The sequence below is a fragment of the Aotus nancymaae genome, unplaced genomic scaffold, assembly GCF_030222135.1.
Source record: "Aotus nancymaae isolate 86718 unplaced genomic scaffold, 86718_ANA_hifiasm-v0.15.2.pri h1tg000031l, whole genome shotgun sequence".
In the NCBI taxonomy this organism is placed as follows: domain Eukaryota; kingdom Metazoa; phylum Chordata; class Mammalia; order Primates; family Aotidae; genus Aotus; species Aotus nancymaae.
The window spans coordinates 4,586,039-4,606,802 of NW_026988444.1; the positions used below are offsets into that span (position 1 = coordinate 4,586,039).

The 20,764-nt window shown below is 57.0% G+C and overlaps 1 protein-coding gene across 1 annotated transcript in view; it reads right to left on the minus strand.

Annotated features, from left to right (window-relative positions):
* HDAC4 (histone deacetylase 4) overlaps window positions 1-20,181 on the minus strand; it is a 355,366-nt gene extending 335,185 nt beyond the window's left edge. Inside the window, exon 1 of the mRNA XM_064383397.1 lies at window positions 20,157-20,181. The gene's annotated coding sequence lies outside the window, so the exon portion shown is untranslated. The remainder of the gene's footprint in view (window positions 1-20,156) is intronic.
* Between the last annotated feature and the right edge of the window lie 583 nt (window positions 20,182-20,764).

Below are 20,764 nucleotides of genomic sequence, written 5' to 3' on the forward strand. Positions count from 1 at the left end.
CCCAGCTTCACTGCTGCCTATCGCCCTCTCAGCCTTCACGGCCCACCTTGGAAAACGAGGGACACCTGGTTTAAACCTCCCCACGCACAGCACACGCTTCCTGCGGCTCGAGGTCACCCCTCAGCAGCGCCTCCCGGATGTGAGGAGCAAACACAGTTCATGTCCTGAGAGCTGAGAAAATGAGTGGCAGGGACTGAGACAACAGCATCCCACACACAACACACACACCAGGTGTTTAAAGTGTATTTATGGCGACTGAGCTGTCACCTGAGCACGTGACGCACGCGCGATGCTCAGAGGAAGGAAACCGTCTAGGAACCGAGTCACGGCGCTGCCTCCCGCGACCGCCTTCCTCAATCACTACAATGAAAACACACAGTGAGCTGAGCGCTTCGTTTTAGCATATTCTAAAAATGCAATTTACAATTCAGCAGTATCCTTTCTTTTTCTGTAGTCACTACAACACAAACATGCCTCTTTGTTATCTCCCACGACATCTGCATGCAAAACATGCTCGGCTAGGAAAATGTCAGTTCTGGGGAATCGAAACCCATTTGTCAAATCTGAAAGGAAATGAAGAGAAAGGAAAAGGAGAGGATAAAGGTACATGTTATTCACATGCAAAAAAATGGAAATGGAAGCTGATTTCATTTCCTCACCCCCCAAGCTGGTCAATGATACATGTCACTTGTCCCAAGCGTTTTCAGAATTACTATTTAAGTTCTATGACTGTAGAGTGGAACAAAATCCCCGCTGGCCAAATGCAGTGTTATTTACTTCAGATACTAAATAAATGTTCGTCTTCTGGGCTCAATGACAAGAGGTCTTCCCACCCCAGTGACATCTTGGGATGCTGTAGAATGTTCCATGGCAACCCTGGCTTCAAACTAGTACAGGCCAGTACCACGCCCCCAGCTGTGACAACCAAAACCGTCTCCAGATACTGCGAAATGTCCCCTGGGAGAGGAGGGTACAAAGCCTCCTAGGCGACAGAGCCCTAGAACAGACTCAAGCCAGAGGGACTTAAGCCACCACACCCAGTTCCACGTCACGCATGCACGCGCACACACACACACCCCCCACCCCCCCACCAGCTGAGACTGCTCACTGGGCTCCGGGGGCCCGAGCAACGCAGTCCCAACACATGCAAGTCACACACTGCTCCCCAGGGCCCAGGGCTCTGCTGTAGCCGAGGGCTGGGGTCCCCATATTCTTCAGGACGCCAGCACACACTCAGACCAACAGGAGATGCCTTCCCAAGTTCGTCAGGGCCTGCACCCACGTAGCAGATTAAAATTAGGCGCCCTCATTATTAAACTGTCACTGCAGAAGCTGGGAATATCGCTTTTTTAAATGAACAGAATTAATGGATTCTTTATTTGCTTGCATTGGTGATACTCAGCCTGTCTTTTATTACCAAAGCAATCATAAAACAACGCTTCTGCCACATATGCAAATTAAAACATTAGTATTTGTCCCAATTACAGTAACTGCTTATTTGTGGTGCTGATCTATTCTGCCAATTTAGTTCCTCTAATATTAATGATACTGGAAATGCTTTAATAAAACTCTCAGGCAATATAAGATACATATTTTCCACTTTGTACCTTTCTGATCATGTAACGGGTAGGACCTCCCAGAGTGACCTGGATGGGCCAAGTGGCAGAGGCTAAACCCGGAACCACAGTGCCTTCTATGTGGACCACCCCCCAGGGCCTCCCTGACTTCTCCCAACAACTGGGAGAAACAGCCCAGGGCACCTATGGGTGGGGCCAGGCCAGGAAAAGCCGGATCTTTCTTTAAGAGCCTCCACTTTCTTTTCCTCCTTCCTTTTTCTTCTGAGACAGTTTGGTCCTTGTTGCCCAGGCTATAGTGCAGTGGTGCAATCTTGGCTCACTGTAACCTCTGCCTCCTGGTTCAAGTGATTCTCTAGCCTCAGCCTCCCGAGTAGCTGGGATTACAGGCACCAACCATCATGCCTGGCTAGTTTTTGAATTCTTGTAGAGATGGGGTTTCACCATGTTGGCCAGGCTGGTCTTGAACTCCTGACCTCAGGCGATCCACCTGCCTTGGCCTCCCAAAGTGCTGGGATTACAGGCGTGAGCAACAGCTTACACTTTCTAAAAACTCAAGTGAATTATCCATTTCACTGTGTAACTGTCCATGTTACAGGCATGGTTGGCTTAATCCCCAGCGTTCTCGATCACAGTCTCACAGTCCAGTTCTCGGATCTCGCCCCGTCACCCCAAGGCTCAGAGCGTCCAGGGAGACGCACTTGTTCCCTATGGTCACCCTGACCCTAGCTCCAGCCTGCAGGGGGAATCCTCCACCATGATGCCCCTTGCAACCCGGAGGCCCTGGCACTGCTCTGAGCCCTGCATCTTCCCGTAAAGTGCACACCCGCTGAGCAGACCCTTGCTTGGAGGTTGGACCAACGTCAGTGTCTGTGAGTTAGGAATCTGAAAGAAGGAAAAAGCTGCCTCTCCAGAGATGGAGCAGGGCTTGGAAACAGACCTGAGGCCGCGTGGGCGGGCAGGGGAGGCAGAGGTCGGCTTCTCAAGCGCTCAGCCAGAACAGGTGCCTCCTCACCTGGCTCCTCTGACAGCCACAGAGAAACTCAGGGCAAGTACAGTCTGTCCACAACGAAGCTACGAGGAAGAGTTAGTTTTCCAAACCCAGGGTGCTGAAAGAGTGCCCGGGCAATCCACTCCCATTTATTCCCTCTCCATTTGCTCCCGGTAGGAGAGAGCACGGAGAGGAGGCTGCCTCGGCAGTTCTCACTCGAGGGCACAGGGTTGGGGGAGAGCGGTGCCTCAGGCCAGCAGACGGCCCCTCCCTCAAGGGTGGCTGGGGCAGGGGTGGACCACAGAGACGGGGAGTGAGAAAAATGACAGAAAGTGGAAACAGGACACGGCCAGGATGAAGCTCGTCCACACAGTCCCACGGAGCGCCCCAGACAGCCTCAGCCCCGCCGACAAGGCCGGACGAGGACAGATGTGAGAACCGCTGGAGGGCAGGGCGGCTGGTAGCTGAGCACCGAGCGAGAGGTCTGCTGATATGAGTACCAGGGCGCAGTCCCCTCTTGCCTCTGATGGCAAGCCAGGAAGAGCCCGGACACAGACGGGGAAGCAGCTCGTGGGCATCCCTCGATTGCGCTCTGCAGAGGCAGAAAACCGAGGGGGGCCTGGCTGCATACCACAGCGAAGGGAAAGACGCCCAGGCTATTAGGGGCCACCCAGATCCCAGGTCCTCTGGATCAGGCACTCGTAATCTGGGATACCTGCATGGGCTGAGAAGATCCACCAACTCCCTAAAGCCACATTCAAGATGACACATTTCAGTACCTCTCTCTATCATATGGAAATGTTTAAGAAAAAGAAAAACTGAGGCTAGGCATGGTGGCTCGCACCTGTAATCCCAGCACTTTGGGAGGCCGAGGTGGGAGGATCCCTTGAGGTCAGGAGCTCAAAACCAGCCTGGACAACACAGCGACCCATCTCCACAAACAAAGAAAAGCCGGATGTGGTGCTGCACGCCTGTAGTCCTAGCTACTCAGGAGGCTGAGGCGGGCGGATGGATGGAACCCAGGAGGTCAAGGCAGCAGTGAGCCATGACTGTACCACTGCACTCCAGTCTCAGCAACAGAGCAAGGCCCCATCTCAAAAACAGGCACAGGAAAGGGAAGAAAGGAAAGAGAAAGGCAAACTGCCCTGCGTCGGAAGGAACGGGTCCCGGGCCGTCAAGGTGCGTCGGAAGGAACGGGCCCTGGGCCGTCAAGGTGCGTCGGAAGGAAAGAGCCCTGGGCCGTCAAGGTGCGTCGGAAGGAACGGGCCCTGGGCCGTAAAGGTGCGTCTGGTCTGTTTCAGCGGTGGGCCCAGCACCACACACTCCGCGCTCTCTCCCCTGCTTCTGACCGATTTGTATTCAAATACATACAAAGACAACATTTTAACAACACAACAGCTTAAACAAAGCTGCCAAATACATCAGGCCTCGGACCAAGTACCAGAAAGGTGTGACACACACTGGCCCTGAGGAGGGGATCAGGGCTCCTCTCTGCACGCCCCAGGCGCAGGAACTGATGTGGAGGCACCAACCCAAGGGCTCCAGGGAGGCAGGAAGCAGGAGAACACAACTGCAGATGTTCTGTGCACAGGGATGGAGACAGGGCTTCCACGGAAGAGCCCTTCCCATCCCTTTCCTTCCATCTTCACTCTCCCTCCCGAGCAGGGCACCTTGCTTCCTGGCCATCTCCACGTGACTGGCGTGATCGGGGTCAGAGGCCCACAGCCCCTGCCTGTTTTGGGTAGAGACCCTCTCCCCAGCACCTCAGGTAAAAGGTTTCCTCCAAGCCTCAGGAAGAACCCTTGGCCTCAGCTTCCCTTAGCCAGAGGCGACATTGCTGGAGCTCAGCATGTGGGGGTACACAGCGGGGTGGCTGCCCTCAGCAGGCGGAAGCACTGGCTGGTGGTGGCAAGGAGTTCAGGGGGCCTCCGGGCCGATTCCGAGGACTGAAGAAAATGGGGCTCCTGGCCCAACTCTGCCTCCACCCAGCTCCCTGTTGGTGGCTAGAGCCGGAAGGCAGAGCTAGAGCATGGAAATGAGTGGCCGCAGGGGCCCCGTTTCCTCTCCTCAAGCCTCCTGCCTGCCTGCGCCAGGAGCCCACGCAGCTCCAGGTGTACAGCACAGCCCACCGGCTGGCCTGTGATAAGGAACACGCACACACATGCACACGCCTGTCCTGGACTCTACAGACGCCACCAGGAACCCCAGAAGGACCACGTGACACAGCAGGACACAGGGGTCGTCACTGCAGCCTCATCCATTACTGACTCCACCTTGCAAAGGGCCAGGGGCCAGGGAAGCCATGGTGAGTGCCGAGGAAGCATGGAGGTTGTGATGACACTTTCTGCCGGTACAGAATCAAAAGGAGGCCACCGGCCCCCTGAAAGCAGTCTAAGTCTCCTCCAGCTCTGCCCCGGGAGCCCTGAACAAGCCCCCTGAGGCAAGGTAAATAGGGGCCCAGGGAGAGGAAAGCTCAGGTGTGTCCCAAACAAGGGCTAAGCAATGCGGCCAGACCCAAGGACGCAGGAGAAGGAATCTGGGTCGGGGAGGCTAGGCTGAACCCTGGAGGCCTGCAGGCACAGCAGAGGGGCCTGTGCTCCACTCTAGACAACAGGGAGCCGCGGGATGCCAGGACCAGGCAGGGGAGGAAGGCTGATGGTCGAGGACAGGGAAGAGCGTCTCAGAGATTCGACAATCAGGTCCAAGGCCTGACTGCGCTGACTGCGCTGCTGGGGCGGACACACAGTGGGAGTCAAGGTCACAGACGCTGAGACTCAAATGCTCACACACGGAATTGGAGCCATCGTCAGTGTCCGTATGAAAATGGGTGGCACCGGAGGGATGAGGAAAGACCAAAGAGAGATGGGTCATACCACAGACAGATGACAGTGTGTCCTGACTACAGGAACTACATGACACAGGTTCGAAACCACCTTCCCAAGAGGAGCCTCAGCCAAGGGCGCAGGTTCTGGGGGCATCCCGGCGTGGCTGGCCAGCCAGGGGAGGCTGCAAGGCCTCTGGGGCCCAGATGATGCCTGCCGACTGACAGGCTGGAGCCCACAGATGCTGGCGGGCGAGGCCTCTATGCAGATCCACGCCTGGAGCATCACTCGTGCTCTATCTAGACAAGCCGCCAGACCACGTCTGGGCCTGGAATTTCACGTTACACTGGGAAACCAAGAATATCAACACCATAAGGAAAACCCGTGAGCACAAGCTTGAATGTCCCAAAAACCAGTCACAACCTAGAGGAGCAAGAGCCACATCCCAGGGCCCACCGCGAAGGGTGGCCGCACACGTGCGGGCTTCTGATCCCCCAGGCCCTCTGCCGAGACAATACTGAGAACTTGCATTCCTAGTAAGGCCCGCCCTTGTCCAGAGAGAGCCCAATTCTAACACTTAACACACAGTGTCTCCATGGAGAGAAGAGAAGCTGGGTGACAACCGCGCCTGAGGGAGGACCACCCTCGCCACCATCATCCGACGTACCCATTTTCTAGAAACTCCACCGTTCCTCATTAAGTGGCAGCGATCAGAGATGAATGGCTGTTCTCAGTTCACCAGGAATCAGGCCAGAGGAGCCAGACGTCCATGCTGCACACGGACTGCAGTGCGTGAGCGCATGTGCACAGTGTGTATCTGCAGGATCGTGTGTGCGTGTCCGGGGTGTGCGAGTGCAGGTTGGGAATGCCTGCCTGTGTGCAGCATGTGCACATGCATGTACACATGCATGTACATGTGTGCTGAGGGGGAGGAACACTCGCCAGGGCTGTAGTCCCGGAACTTCGGTGGGAGCTGAAGGCGGAGAGAAGAAGGGACTGCTCACAGGGGGCCTGGATGGGGTCACCCACTGAAGCAGCCTCGGGCCCACAAGCACCAGCATGGCCACGGCAGGGGCTAGAGAGTGACCAGAAGACCCCACTATGCACCCAGGCCAGGAGGCCACTTCCAGCCTCAGTCCCGCCTCTGTGTGCCTGGCCAGGACCACAGGGCCGGCCACCACCGACATGACGCCCAGGAGAGCCTCCCACCCCTTACTTTAGAAAAATGCCCCACCTTCCCCAGAGGAGACCTCCTCTGTAGAGATGTGCAGGTCCGAGGTTCTCTGCCTCTCCCTCCAGCCTAGAGACAGGAGGAGGCACAGCACTCTGTGACCAGAGGCAGCTCCAGCCTGCCCTCAGGAAGCCTCTGTGCCAGCCTCGTACCCCAGCTGACAAGGACAATACGCTTTATATCCAGAACAATTCAGCCAGGGCAGGGATACTGCTATTCTGATTGTGTGGAAGAGAATAGCGAGGCTTAGAGCAGTGGGGTAAACAGCACCAGCGCAGCAGGAGCACAGCTGCCCCGGGATGCACACCTGGGCCCGCCTAACAGCTGAGCCCTCCTCACTCCACTTCCCAACCAAGATGCACCCCGGGATGCACACCTGGGCCCGCCTAACAGCTGAGCCCTCCTCACTCCACTTCCCAACCAAGATGCACCCCGGGATGCACACCTGGGCCCGCCTAACAGCTGAGCCCTCCTCACTCCACTTCCCAACCAAGATGCACCCCGGGATGCACACCTGGGCCCGCCTAACAGCTGAGCCCTCCTCACTCCACTTCCCAACCAAGATGCACCCCGGGATGCACACCTGGGCCCGCCTAACAGCTGAGCCCTCCTCACTCCACTTCCCAACCAAGATGCACCCCGGGATGCACACCTGGGCCCGCCTAACGGCTGAGCCCTCCTCACTCCACTTCCCAACCAAGATGCACCCCGGGATGCACACCTGGGCCCGCCTAACGGCTGAGCCCTCCTCACTCCACTTCCCAACCAAGATGCACCCCGGGATGCACACCTGGGCCCGCCTAACGGCTGAGCCCTCCTCACTCCACTTCCCAACCAAGATGCACCCCGGGATGCACACCTGGGCCCGCCTAACGGCTGAGCCCTCCTCACTCCACTTCCCAACCAAGATGCACCCCGGGATGCACACCTGGGCCCGCCTAACGGTTGAGCCCTCCTCACTCCACTTCCCAACCAAGATGCACCCCGGGATGCACACCTGGGCCCGCCTAACAGCTGAGCCCTCTTCACTCCACTTCCCAACCAAGATGCACCCCGGGATGCACACCTGGGCCCGCCTAACAGCTGAGCCCTCCTCACTCCACTTCCCAACCAAGATGCACCCCGGGATGCACACCTGGGCCCACCTAACAGCTGAGCCCTCCTTACTCCACTTCCCAACCAAGATGCACCCCGGAGGAGCTGCGCCTCCCGCCTAGGCAGATGTTCCACCGCACGCTGCAATGGGCACTGAGGAGAGCGGAAGGCGTGGGCTCAGGAACAGCAGTCAGCTCAGATCCACAGCCCCACCCCGCCGCTCTCACCTGGGGCCGCGGCGTCCACAAGCATCAGATGGGAGGAAGGCTGTGCAGGGACTCAGGGACCACGTGTAGTATCACGGGGCCTGGCACGCAGTAGATGCCCACTGCAGAAACATGGCAGGAGGTGGCCGGGCAGGTCCTCCCTGAAGCCGAGGGAGGCAGCAGAGTTCACTCACCTCATGCCGCCCGGCTGGGCCTGAGGAAAGGCTGGGCTGCTGGCCTCCTGCGTGGCTTATCCTGACAACAAACCCTCAAGGAGGAAATCCTGACGTCCACTTTGCACACGGGTGGACCTCGATGAGGAAGGCTGCACACTGACCACTGCGGCTCCCCACTCACTGCAGGGCCGGCGAGCCTGGACCATGAAGCGCATCTGCCTGATCCCAAAGCATATTCCTTCTAACGCACCCCTCACCGCAGGGAGGCAGACGCAGGCAGCAGGGCTTCCCCAACCGTCTGGGCCTGGGCCACGTTTGCATCTGCCCTCTCAGGCACCTACCCATCTCTGCACGGGGCAGATGAGCCAGCGTGACTCAACCTTTCTCCGGAGCATCCTCAGATGACCAGCAGAACCTTGGTCCTCCAGGTGACCTGGGTGCCTGGCCCCAGGGGGCAGCTGGACCGGGCAGCCGGAAGGACCGCCCTCTGGGCCCCGCTTTGGCAGCCATGGCCCTGATCCATCCTCCACCATCCTGTTGGTTGGAGCCCCCACTCTGCCACTCGGTGTCACTGGGTTGCAGCTGCAGGGACCCTGCCCTTCCCGGCCCCACCTCCCCACTTTAAGGGCCCCATGCTCCTCCCTGAGGTTGTATGCATCCAGCCAGTCGTCAGTCACAGGAGTTGGGGAGGAGCCCCTGCTGAGCTGCCGTTACTTCTATCCACCCTTCCCGTTGGCTGTTTTGGTACACTTGGGCCCTGACTTCCAAGACCCCGGGTTTAACCCAGGAAGCAGTGAAGACAAAGCGAGGCCGGTGTGTGTCAGCCTCCACTGCCAGGGAACTCTGCCCAGGCCTTCTTCCGCAGGTCCTGGGAGCCCGCTTTCTGCCTCTGGGATGGGGCCCACTCCTCCCTCCTGCAGACCTGCTTTGGGATTCTGGGGTGAGGTCCGCAGAGCGTTCGGTATGGCGCCTGTGCACGCTGAGCCCACACCAAGGCTGTCCTAAACTCCTGCTGGGCTTTGTGAGGCACGAGGAACCTCACCGAGGACGCTACTGGCAGGTGCTGTCCTCAGCATCTGTCCCCTTCCCCTTCCTTCCTGACATGAGTGAATTCCACACCAGGGAGGCCAGTTCCCCAGCGGGCTTGCAGAAGAGACACATCCAGCACCCAGGCTGGGCCACTGAGTGCACTCTGCACTCCGGTCACAGTGACTGGTTCAGAGCCCAACACGTGACTGGAGCCAGACCAGTGAATCCGAGACCTGCTAAGACAAAGAGGCTGTCTCTCCTGCTGGGTGTGAACAGACAAGGGAGTGGCAGGCAGGGCCTGTGTCTCCCATGAAGCTGACTCTCACAAGGCAGGGCAAAGACGCAAGCCCCGACGACACTGTGGAGGAGCTGGATCAAACCGTGACTGAATACTTCCTCCTCCTGCACTTTCTGGGAAAACAAGCCAATCAATTCCCTGAGGCCGCGGTGCCTATACCTGCCATGGAGAGGTCCTGTCTGATGAAGCACTACCAGAAATACCTCCCTGCTCAATACTGGAAGCCAGCCAGGTGCAGCGCCCCACGCCTGTAATCCCAGCACTTTGGTAGGCTGAGGTGGGCAGACTGTTTGGGCCCAGGAGTCTGAGACCAGCCATGGGCAACAGAGTGAAACCCCATCTCTACAAAATATACAAAAAATCAGCCAGGCATGGTGGCATGCGTCTGTGGTCCGAGATAATCAGAGAGCTGAGGAGAGGGACCTGCTCGGGCCTGGGAGATGGAGGCTGCAGAGGGTGGTGACTGCACACTCCAACCTGGGCAATGAAGCAAGACTCTGTCTCAAAAAATAAAATACTGGAAGACACCCCAAAACTCCCCCTAGAGTACCTTTCCCACCCTCCACCTGTGGAGGGCCTGTGCCCACAGGGGCACCATGCAGCCGCGGCCCCAACCTCGCCAGTCTCTCGGTCCTTCACTGGCCTCCACGGCGGCACTACCCCTCGATTTGCTACCAGGAGCCGCCGCATCCTGCAGACCAACCCTGGACCCAAGCACCCGGCCACGCAGCCTCCCTCGAGCCACTGCGGCCACACTCAGCAGCCTTTTGGCCGGGGCAGCAGGCGAAATGCGCACTATCCTTCGGGGTCCCTGCTCATGCTAATCAGAAGCAGTGAGGACAAGGGACCGAAAGAACCAAGGGGGGCAGAAGCGGGGCAGACTGGATTTACACACAGCCATAGTCTCAGGACAGCTCCCTCTCCAGAACACTGAGAAGCATCACAGATGGCAAAGCCCTAGCGTAAAGTGTCCATCAGACCGCCCGGGTCATCCTCAGGGCCAGGGACCTCGGCACCACCGGCCTCGATACCCATCACATTGGCCAAGGCACAACCTGGACATGCCCGGCGGCTCGGCCACCATCACGAGCCAGGCTCTCTATGCTGCGTAGGGACGCTGGCCCTTCAGATGTCTGACAGCACAGCACGCTCTGGGGGCTGACAGTGCCTGAGGGAAGCATCATGGTGCTTCTGAGCTTTCAAGAGTCTAATCTCCATAAGCTTTCACACGGTCCCTGCAAGGACAAAGGCAGACCAGAGCTTGTTCAAACGGTACTAAGGTCCTTCAGGGAGCTGTCCACACCACGACCTCCAGCAGCTGCAGGGATGCCCTGAGCGGGCGTAGGCGTCCCAGAAAGCCCTGCAGGTACATGTAAGGCAGGGTCAGCAGCAGGCCCCCGGCAGGGGACATACCCTGCTCCTCATTCATCCTAAGACCTGCCGGCAGAGAGGGCTGCATGTCCTCAGAGCCACGGGGGAGGAAGAGGAAGGCCGAGCCTCGGCAGGAGAGACACTCACTCGGCAGATGACAAAGGACTCACTGAGGTGATGAGGTCATGACAGTGAAGCTGGGATTTCAACCCATACTCAGTCAACACCCACGTTCTGTCCTCAGCACCCCAGAGCCCTAGGACACAAAACATCTCCACTGCGAATCACTCTCGTCCCGCACTGCAGGCGCATCAGTGCTGTGATGATGGTTAGCGTGTCTGCCAACCAGGCCCCTCATCCCACACCCATGAGAGCACCGCGGAGCCAGGAGAACATGTGAACAAGAGCAGAGCCCCTCCGCAGCCCCCACTCTACTTAACCAGAAGAATTCTGAAAACAGAACTTTGTCCAAACGCAGCCCGCGTGTGCTGAAGCTGGCGCATGGACATAGAAAGACACTGTTCTTCAGGGAGGGGCCGGAGGGAGCTCACGGTGGCTGTGAACTCCAAAGGTCAACGTTCCCACCAGCTTGGGAGGTGAGCTGGATGCTCCTATGCCAGGCCCCATCCTGCCCAGGCCACCATGGTGGACAGGGCTGGGATGGCCCAGCCCGGCTGCTGCCCTCAGATGGCGGCGGGCACGCGCACAAGCACTCTGCAGGTCAGCTGTGCTCCAGCCGGTGAGTGAGCCACGCTGGGCTGTGCTGCATACTCGCGGCAAGGGAAAGCAAGATGCTTCCAGTAGGCACTCGAAAGGAGGCAAAAGGAAAAACAGTGACGTCTCCTTCCGTGCGGCCCTCTGACCTGGAGAGCCAAGTGGCGCGATTCCCACACACAACCCTTGCACCGGCAACCCAGCGTTCGCCAAAGAATGGGGGCCGTGACCACCTACCAGGATCTTCTGTGTAAACGTTATACTGGAGGGGTTTAATGTGCCAGGACCTCCCGATGCTTTGCTTCACGGCTCCCTTGAAAGGTCCAAAGGGGCAGAGGGCCACCCACAACCCGCAAGCAAGGATACACGGTTTACGTCACCAATGAAGACACGCCCCACTTGTGCGGCCGGGGCCACAGCCCCCAGAGGTGGAATGAGGGTCAGCCTCCTTAGAACACTCTAACCCCTGAGCTTACAGGGCCCGGGCATGAGTCCTGGGGGTGGGCGAGTCCTCAACAGTCAGCTGGGATGAGCCCAGGCCACAGGGAGGACGAGAGCTCAGGCGCCCTTGGCCATATCCTGCTGACCCACCAGGGCTTCACTTTCTGCCACTCGACTCAAATGGCATGGTGCCAGTCAGCAAGGCCCCTGCAGATGCGCCAAGCTGGGCTCAGCCTCAGAGCCGGACTTCTGGTGTGTAAACCGGTGGCACTAGGGGTGCCAGCTCAGGTCCCCTCCAGCATGGTTTCTACATGGACTCCAGGCAGGCTTCAGTCCTGACAGCTACTCTACAGAATCCTGGACCTGGGCACAGAGGACACTCCCACCAGCACTGCCGTGGGAAGGAAGGGACTCCCTCTCTCCCTTCAGGGAGCGGCCCCGTCTCAGAGCCACTGGGCTGGGCTACTGGGCCGGGCCCCCGGCGTGTGAGCCACCTTCCTTACCTCACTCTTATTTTGGGAGCTGCCCCAGCTTTTTATGCAGAGGCCCCACAACAGCACCATCAACAAGCAGGTGCCCCCTTGAGGGCCTAGCCACACCATGGGCCACCTGGAGGCCTCCGTGGGATGCATGGGAATGGGACTGCCTTGACCAACTGAGCACAAGCAAGATCAGACCCATCACCCACATGGAGCCAGGCACCAACGCACAAAGCAGGAAGAGCAGAAGCAAACCCTCCGTCACATGCAAGAAGACTACACAGAAGTGAAAAAGCAAGGAAGTCCTTTGTGGAGGCCACGCCCTGCCCCACCCAGGCGGCCTGCCAGTTGGCCCAGCTCATTGCTGGCTCACGCACTCTGGCCTTGCAGACCTCAGTCACTAGGCCACCATCTGGCCACAACGGCCTTTTCACCCTACTGCGGCCCCGAAACTCTGGCTCTGGCTAAAAAGGGCCACACCCCATTCGCACCCACCTGCCTTCCTCCTCCTCCCCCTCATCTGGGCCTGGCTCCTGTACCACAGCTGTCCCCACCAAGCCCTCCGGCCACAGCCTTGGTTCTCAAGACAGTGACCCGTGTGCACCTGCCTGTTGAGTTCCTATCTCTCCTCTGTCCCCACCAACACCAAAGCCTCTTGTGGGCAGAGGCCAGTTTTCCTGATCAAGCCTAGGGTCGTGGGGCTGGCTACTGCGTCTGACACAGACAATGTGTCAACTGAGTCTCATCTCATGTAAAACCTAGTACTTGGCCTGGGCAGTAGAAGGAGTATTTGCAAAATGATAGCTAATCACTTAGAAACATTTAGGGAACACCCCCAACTCGACCCTCAACGCCACCACAAGGGAGGCCAGTGGAGATACAACAAAAACTTCTGTTCCTCAGTTTACAAAAGAACCGCTCCAGCAAAGAGCAACACATAAACCCGACGACGGCCATTCCCAGGGGAAAATGCAGTTCCATCGCCACTTGAACGACACTCCCACTTGGAATGCTGGTTCAGCCTTTCAGGTCGTAAGAACTGATTTATTGTTTCAAGCTTAAACATCAATCCAACAAAAGCACTTGAGTCACAGGGACGGAAGACTTCCTAAGACAGTAAACTAACAAAGCCCAACACTCACGCTTTTACACAGAGCAGACTCCAAAATGCTTATGGATGCAAACATACTAAGGCATCATGTTAAAATTACGAGGCTAAACAAGAAGCGATTAAACAATGTCGTTAATCCTAATTTAAAACAAGCTGAGAAAACCTCCTTCATAAAAGCCCCTCCTCGCATGCTGCAGGCCCAGGCAGCGCGGCTGGGGACAAGCCACACACACCTGCCTTGGCCTTGGCACGACAGCCGCATTCGCCACTTGACAGCTGTGCTGAAGGCCCGTCTCCCTCTCCTTCCTTTCTGCATCACGGAATCCACTTCACTCACATTCACGGTATCTCCTTAAGAGCATGTCATCTCCAAAATCAGGTCCAAGAAGTTCCCAGATGGGGGCAGGGGTGTTGGGAAACAGGCAGTTCCAGAGCACTGGCAGGAACCCGCAGAGGGGCCAGGCCCGGGGTGGGGCCTCAGCCCGGCTCTCCCACCCAAGACCCACACTGTGCCATTCATTCATTCATTCATTCTTCGAGCACCTACTCTGCAAGGCACAGGGTACAGAGCAGGCATGAAGCCCTCAGGGCCTCTCAACCCTCCAGAGCCCCAGCTAGTACAAGAGGTGGCACTAAACAACTAATGTCACAATGAGCTCTTGAAATTGCACAAGGGGATGCAGTCGGAAAGGAGGAAAATGCTGTCAGGCTGTTTCACAGGGGCCAAAGGATGCGAGCGTGAGCACGCGCTGAGGGGCTGGAGAAGCGACATAAAGGGAGGCCGCTCCAAGGAAAGGGAACAGTGTGTGCAAAGGCCCAGGGCCAACGGGGACTTAGAGGGAACTAGGAAGCAAAGCAAGAGGCGACAGAAAGCCCACAAACAGAGCCAGGGTTATCAGATGAGGCTGGTAAGACAGAGGCCGGGGTCAGGCAGGCCTGTCAGGGCCCAGAAGCCTCAGGATCCTAAGAACACGGGAAAGTCATGCCAGGGTTTCCAGCAAGGGAAGGGGCGGTACAAACCTGCTTTTGGTGGGAACCGGGGAGACTGTGTGCAGGACGGGCTGTAGCAGAGCCCGCCCAGACCCAGAGGGGCAGTCCCCACCTTGAAGAGATTACGTGTAAGTCAGAAAAACAAATGCCCCTCAATTCTTCGATCACGAAGCATATTTATCAACTTGCCAAGGACTTAAAGAATACTTTTCTTTCCAATCAAAATATCTAAATATTTTTAAATTACTACTGTAAAAAAGTAATACGTGTTTACCAAGAAAACCTCTACAACACCGCCATGTATAAAAGTGTACCCCGTTTCCTCACCCCTGATGGTCACCTTAGAGACCTAAGTACTTACAACCAGAGGGAGTGGCGTGGGGACTGCTCGGGGCCCTGCCTTTCCCTCTTCCACTGCACACGGGTGCCTGTCCACGCGTGGAGGGTACCACAGTGCAGAGATGCCAGCAGGCTTGACAGGTACTGCGTTTGTAACTGATGCAGCGCCCACCTCCACACACAACTGTCTCCACACACTTACATTCTTTTCTTAGAATAAATTTCAAAATGTAGAATTGTGGGGACAAGGGGAATGGCCATTTAAGATTTTGACACTGAAGACTTTTCTAGAGAGCAATTCAATAATTACCATTTTGTATTTATACATAACATATAATTTTATTATATAAAATTTGTTTTGGGGGGAACAGGACAGGGGCTCACCCTGCCACTCAGGCTGAAGTACAGTGAAGTCATCACGGCTCATTGCAACCTGGACTTTCCAGGCTCACCTGATTCTCCTGCCTCAGCCTCCCAAGTAATGGGGACTACAAGCGCAGGCCACCATGCCTGATCAACTTTTTACTTTGTAGAGATGGGGGTCTCACCATGTTGCCCAGGCTGGTCTTGAACTCCTGGGCTCAAGTGATCCTCTGGCCTTGGCCTCCCAGGTGCTGGGATTACAGGCATGAGCCGCCTCGCCCGTCCCTATTATATTTTATATAATGTGTACTGGTCCGTCCAAAGAACAAATGATAATAAATAACAGCCAGCATGTATGTCACGCTTACTACATGCCAGGCCAGATTCAAGGCCATTTCTATGCATTAACTTATTTAAACTCTGCAAAAACCTTACAAAATAGGAATTACTATCATCACCAGCAACAGGTATCCTGAAACCCACGCACGTGATAGGCATAAAGGGACTCTCTCGAGCTGAAGTGATTGGCAGCGCTAAGCCCTTCATCACCAGCCGCCATGATCTGCATGTCCATGTGCTCTGCTCACCTCGCAAGGGTGAGCTCACGCGCTCCTTATTGGTCCGTAACAGCTCTTTATATATTGACTATTAAGCTCACACAGGCACATGTTAGGTATTTTTTCTCCTGTTGTCTCTTAGCCTGGCTTATGGAGTCTTTTGCCAAAGAGATCTTTAAAACAGTCTTATCCTATTAAATCTATCAAGATTTTTTTTAAGGTTTCTGGCTTGGTATTGCAAGAGTACATTAACCTGGTAATTCTTCAAAGTTTCTGGTCTTCAAATGCCTTCTTGCAGCAAAATCTTCCAAGGTAATCAACAGACTGAACAGCAAACACTAAAAGCTGCTCTGGCTGAAGTGGACTCCGAGCACCAGCTCCCTTCCATCACCCCCACCTCCCTCCAGGGGCCCTGGGGGCTTCTCGAGAGAAGAATACGATGTCTTCCAGTTCTGCAGCGCCACACTTAACAAAAGACAGCATGAGAAAACCAGCAGTACTTCCCAGACCCCTCCGAAACCCGCCTCTAACAGCTCCAAGGCACAGTCAGCACAGCACTAGAAAGTCTAAGGACACGAAGCTAGAGAAGTATTCCAACTTGACCTCTTCTCAAAGAGGCTGTGTTCGCCCAAGCACCTCGACAAGCTGAACTTCAGCTTCCAGATCACCACGGGACCAGAAGCAGAGGCAAGGAGAGGAACTAGCCTTTGGGACTGGAGACGCAGGGGACAGCAGAGGGTCCATTTCACCCTACCCCCAGTTCCTCCAGAGGCAGAGCCCACCTGTAGGGGGGCAGGGCTGTGCTGACACCTATGTGGTGAGTGCGTAGAACAGCACCAGCCCCAAGCAGGTGCTCATCGGGAGTAAGCTACGGGGCACCTGACAGCAACTCATGGCATCATCTCCTTGCCCCAGCAAAGACATCCTCATCCCCGACAGTAACACAGGGAGTCACGGTGGAGGCCATCTGTGTAGGACCCCAACCTTCCTTCTAGGAAGTGAGTAGGAGGTGTGTCAGGGAAGCCGCAGCGAGGGGACATGACCATTTAAGGCTGCAGACACTACAGCCCACGTGCCACCCTGCAATGGGTCCCCGCTCTTCCCATTCACAGAAGCCCCAGAGAAGAAACTGACCGTATGAAGAGACCTTACTGACCTTTGTTTAGTGACACTTGTTCCCACAGAAACGCTGAAGAATGACTTAAGGTCTATACAAAGGTAGCATCACTTTTGACACGGCACCCCTCATCCCACATGAACCAGGTGAGGTCTCTTCCTCTAACGTCAAGGCAAAAAATCCAGAGCCCACCACACAGCCCGGCATATGCTGACCACCTGAGATCAAAGCAAACACTGTCTCCAGATCCATCCTTCCCGGACTCCTCACCCCAGGACAGACTGGAGGCAGGGCTGTCCCAGCTCCACAGCCCGAAGCTTAGGTGGAGACTGGGCCCCTCAGCCCTCCATGTCCCCCATCCCCAGCTACACTCATCAATTCTGGGCCTCGGAGGGAAAGCTCGGCCACAGCCTGCCGCCCCGCCGCCTCTCAGCAGCAGCCGTTCTCTCGCCCTCTGAGGCTCCTTCGCGCCCTACATCAGGTATTAATATATTACTCATGGCAGCGTCTGAGCTATGAAAGCCCAGCCGTTTTCAATAGAGAACAGTATGGACGAATTCTACAGGAGTGAAATGTTTCTTCTGCTCCGGCAATTAAGACAGCACAAAGTCGCCTTTCCTTTGGTGCCGCCCCCCAACATCAAAGGATTGGAATTCAAAGCCATTCACGCTGCATTGAAACCTCACAATGAAGCTGGAGAATGGAAGTCGATTACTGGGCATAAATATGCAGCAGTTAAAGGAAAGAGTTATAAGGAAATTGCACTGCAGCAACCTCACAATGTGTGGAAACTTCCAGCACTGGAGTCCTCCTGGTAAACATCCACAGGGCACCCTTCTCAAGCAGGTATCTGGCCAGAGGGAGTCCAGATGGGCTGCCTGAGCCGCACGTGGCCCGGGTGCCAGGTTGTTCTGCCCATCTCGCTACAGCAACAGCCCCCAAAGCCTCTGAGAACATGGCATTTGGGGATTTTTACTTTGCATTGCTACGAAGCTGCTGACCACAGAGCATCTCTGGTGTCTGTGTGCAGGGCTCCGAGGCCACATCTGTCCTTGTCCCTAGGCCTTCCAGGCCTATGTGCCGTCCAGTCATCTTCCCTCAGTCCCGCCTCTTAGCCCAGGGCTCCCCCGGGGCAAGCCTGCTGCCAGCTCTCCTTGCGGGAGAAAGAACTCTAAAGAGGGCAGCGTTACATCTGCCTGCTGAGTACAGCGGCTTCTTTTCTAATAGATTACTGCTCTCTTTAGGAGGAGATTTGATCTCTAAAATCAAAGCCCAGAACACAGAAAGCTATACAAGTCTTACAATGTGTCGGGGTGTGTTTTTAAGACATGAAAATACTTCCCTCCCACACAAATGTGAGTTCTTCTGGGGAAAGATGCCACGGATCCCAGAGAGTAGACTATCTGGGAAAGCGCGATCAGTCTTAAAAATAGGTAATTGAAGACAGATTTTAGAATTCACACGAGCTACCTGAAAAAAAATTACATCTCACATATTTTTGATCTCTAAAAGTCTTTTCTGATGAAACTTCTAACTGGGTGGCATTTCGCATTTCCAATTATAATAGAGTAATTGTGTTGCCATAGTTACTGCAAAATTCTGCAATAACTTTTGTTGCTTTGTAACTGCTTTAGTGTATATTTGTGTACAAGCAGCTGAGTTTTCTTAACTCTATCTCCCTCCCTCTCCCCGCCGCCGCCACCGCCACCTTCCTTGGCTGGGTCCTGAAACCACCACACCCGCCTTCTTTGGACGGTCCCGAAAATAATGCACAGAATTATCAGAAGCAATTAAAACTCCAGGCAACCACGATCATATTACAAAAGAAAAAGTGAAACCAGGTCAAGGTGCAAACCTGCCAGTATCCCCCCCAGTCCTGCTGGGCTGGCGCTGAGCCAGGGCTGTTTACAGGTTTACTCCTAGGCCTTAACTGCTTCGGTGATTTGTGGGAATAAACAGAAAAGCCTGAATAGAGAAAAACGGGGCGGCAAAGTGGCTACACAGGCCCTTTCCTCCCTCGTGGAGGGCAGGCAGAAACGCTTTCAGCAAGCAATTAGGTAGGTCTCCACAGTCATGCAATTAGGATTTAGTTAAGAAAGTCATTAGTTTTAAAATAACTTGTTTAATTTCTGCAACGCTTTATTTGAAAATTGTGTCACAGCAGGTCAATTTACAACATGCAATAAAGAAAACACTCATATCAGCTGCCTCAAGTTATTACAAATTTTTGATGTGCATTAAATGAATACACTGGGTTCCACCCCCGGCCTTTCCGACTGATACACACGGTCTCCTGCTAGAACAGTGTCAAATAATTCAAAGCTCAATGTAAATACAAGATAATTTGCTTATGATTCCGTGGTGTGTTTTCGCAACGCCGAGAAACGCCGATCCCACCCCCGAGCGGGACCGGGCCCCGTCTCGGCCTGTGGACGCCCCGCGGGCTGAGCCGAGGGGGTCCCAGGCAGCCCCCCGCCCTCCCGCGAACCCCGGGGGCTCACGGCAGCTACGACTCGCGCGGGGCCGCGGACCCCGGCGGGGAGGTTTTTCTGCAAACTCACAGCATTTGACAAAGTTACATAAACGGCGCCCGCCCGGCCCCGGCGCCCGCCCGCCCCCGCCCTCACTCCCGGCGGCCCGGAGCCCACCTGCTCGGGGGGCGCGGGCCCCGCACCCGGCGACGGCGCCGCTGCCGGCCGTGCCCACCCCCGCGCCCCCGCCCGGGCGAGCGAGGCCGCCTCGCGGCGCGGCTGGAAAGGTCCAGAAGGGGCCGGGCGGCCCTGGGGACCGGCGGGTCCCACGGCGCGCGGCCCGCGCTAGCCCCCGCCTCCCACGGCCGCGCGCGGAGCGGGTGTGGACCGGCGGCGTCCACCTGCCACGGGCTCCGAGGCCTGCGGGCGGCGCGGGGCGCGGGACGGGCGGCGGACAATGGCCCGCGGGCGCCGGGCCGGGGCTGCGCTTACCGCGGCGGGCGGCGGCGGCCGGCTCTAGCCCTGCTCGGGCGCTCCGCGCCGCATCTCCTCAGCCTGCGCCGCCACCCGCCGGCGAGCGGGCTCGGGCTCGGGCGGCGACAGCAGGGACGCGGCCGCAGCGCCGCCGGGGGCCCAGGCTGGGAGGCTGCTCTGGCGGCGGCGGCGGCGGCGGCGCGGGCGGGCGCGCGGGCTCGGGCTCGGGCTCGGGCGGCGGCGGGGACGGTGCTCCGCGGCGGCGGCCCCACAACCTCCCCTCCTCATTCACAAAAAATTGACCCACGTTGAACCATGATGCTTCTCCCCCCTCCAGCGCCGAGCCGGGCGGCAATAGGCCACCCCGCATGCCCGTCAGCCGACCCGGCCCCGCCCCGCCCGCCGGCGGCTCGCCAGCCATTGGCTGCGGTAGCCTTGCGTCACCTCCCCTTGCGGGCCCCACCCCCCCGCCTGGTTTCTAATGAAGAGCTCGTCAATTACGGCTCGGCCCCGCCTCCCGCCCGCCCGCCCCGGGCGCCTGGCCGGCCATCCATTGGTCCGCTGGGGCCTGCGCACAGCCCGTCTGCTCCCACCCCTCGCCCAGGAGCTGCCCAACTGCAGGGCTGGATGCCCTATGAGCGACAGAGAGGCTCCACCCATGCCCGCCTCCCCGCACACGTCCTGGACTTCATTGGCTCTCGGAGCTGCCAATTCCAGGGGGCGGGCGTACCGAAGGACGCTACAGGCGCCAGCGGCTGCTTCGCTTTGCGGTTGGGGAAGCGCAGGGACCCGGGGCCAGTAGTGACCGTAAACACTGGCCCCGGCCCGCCGTATCCAGTCCCACTCAGTAGCCCGCATGGCTGCCTAGCGGTCAGTACCGCGTCTCTGCGAGCCTAATTCGCGCTTAGAGGGCAC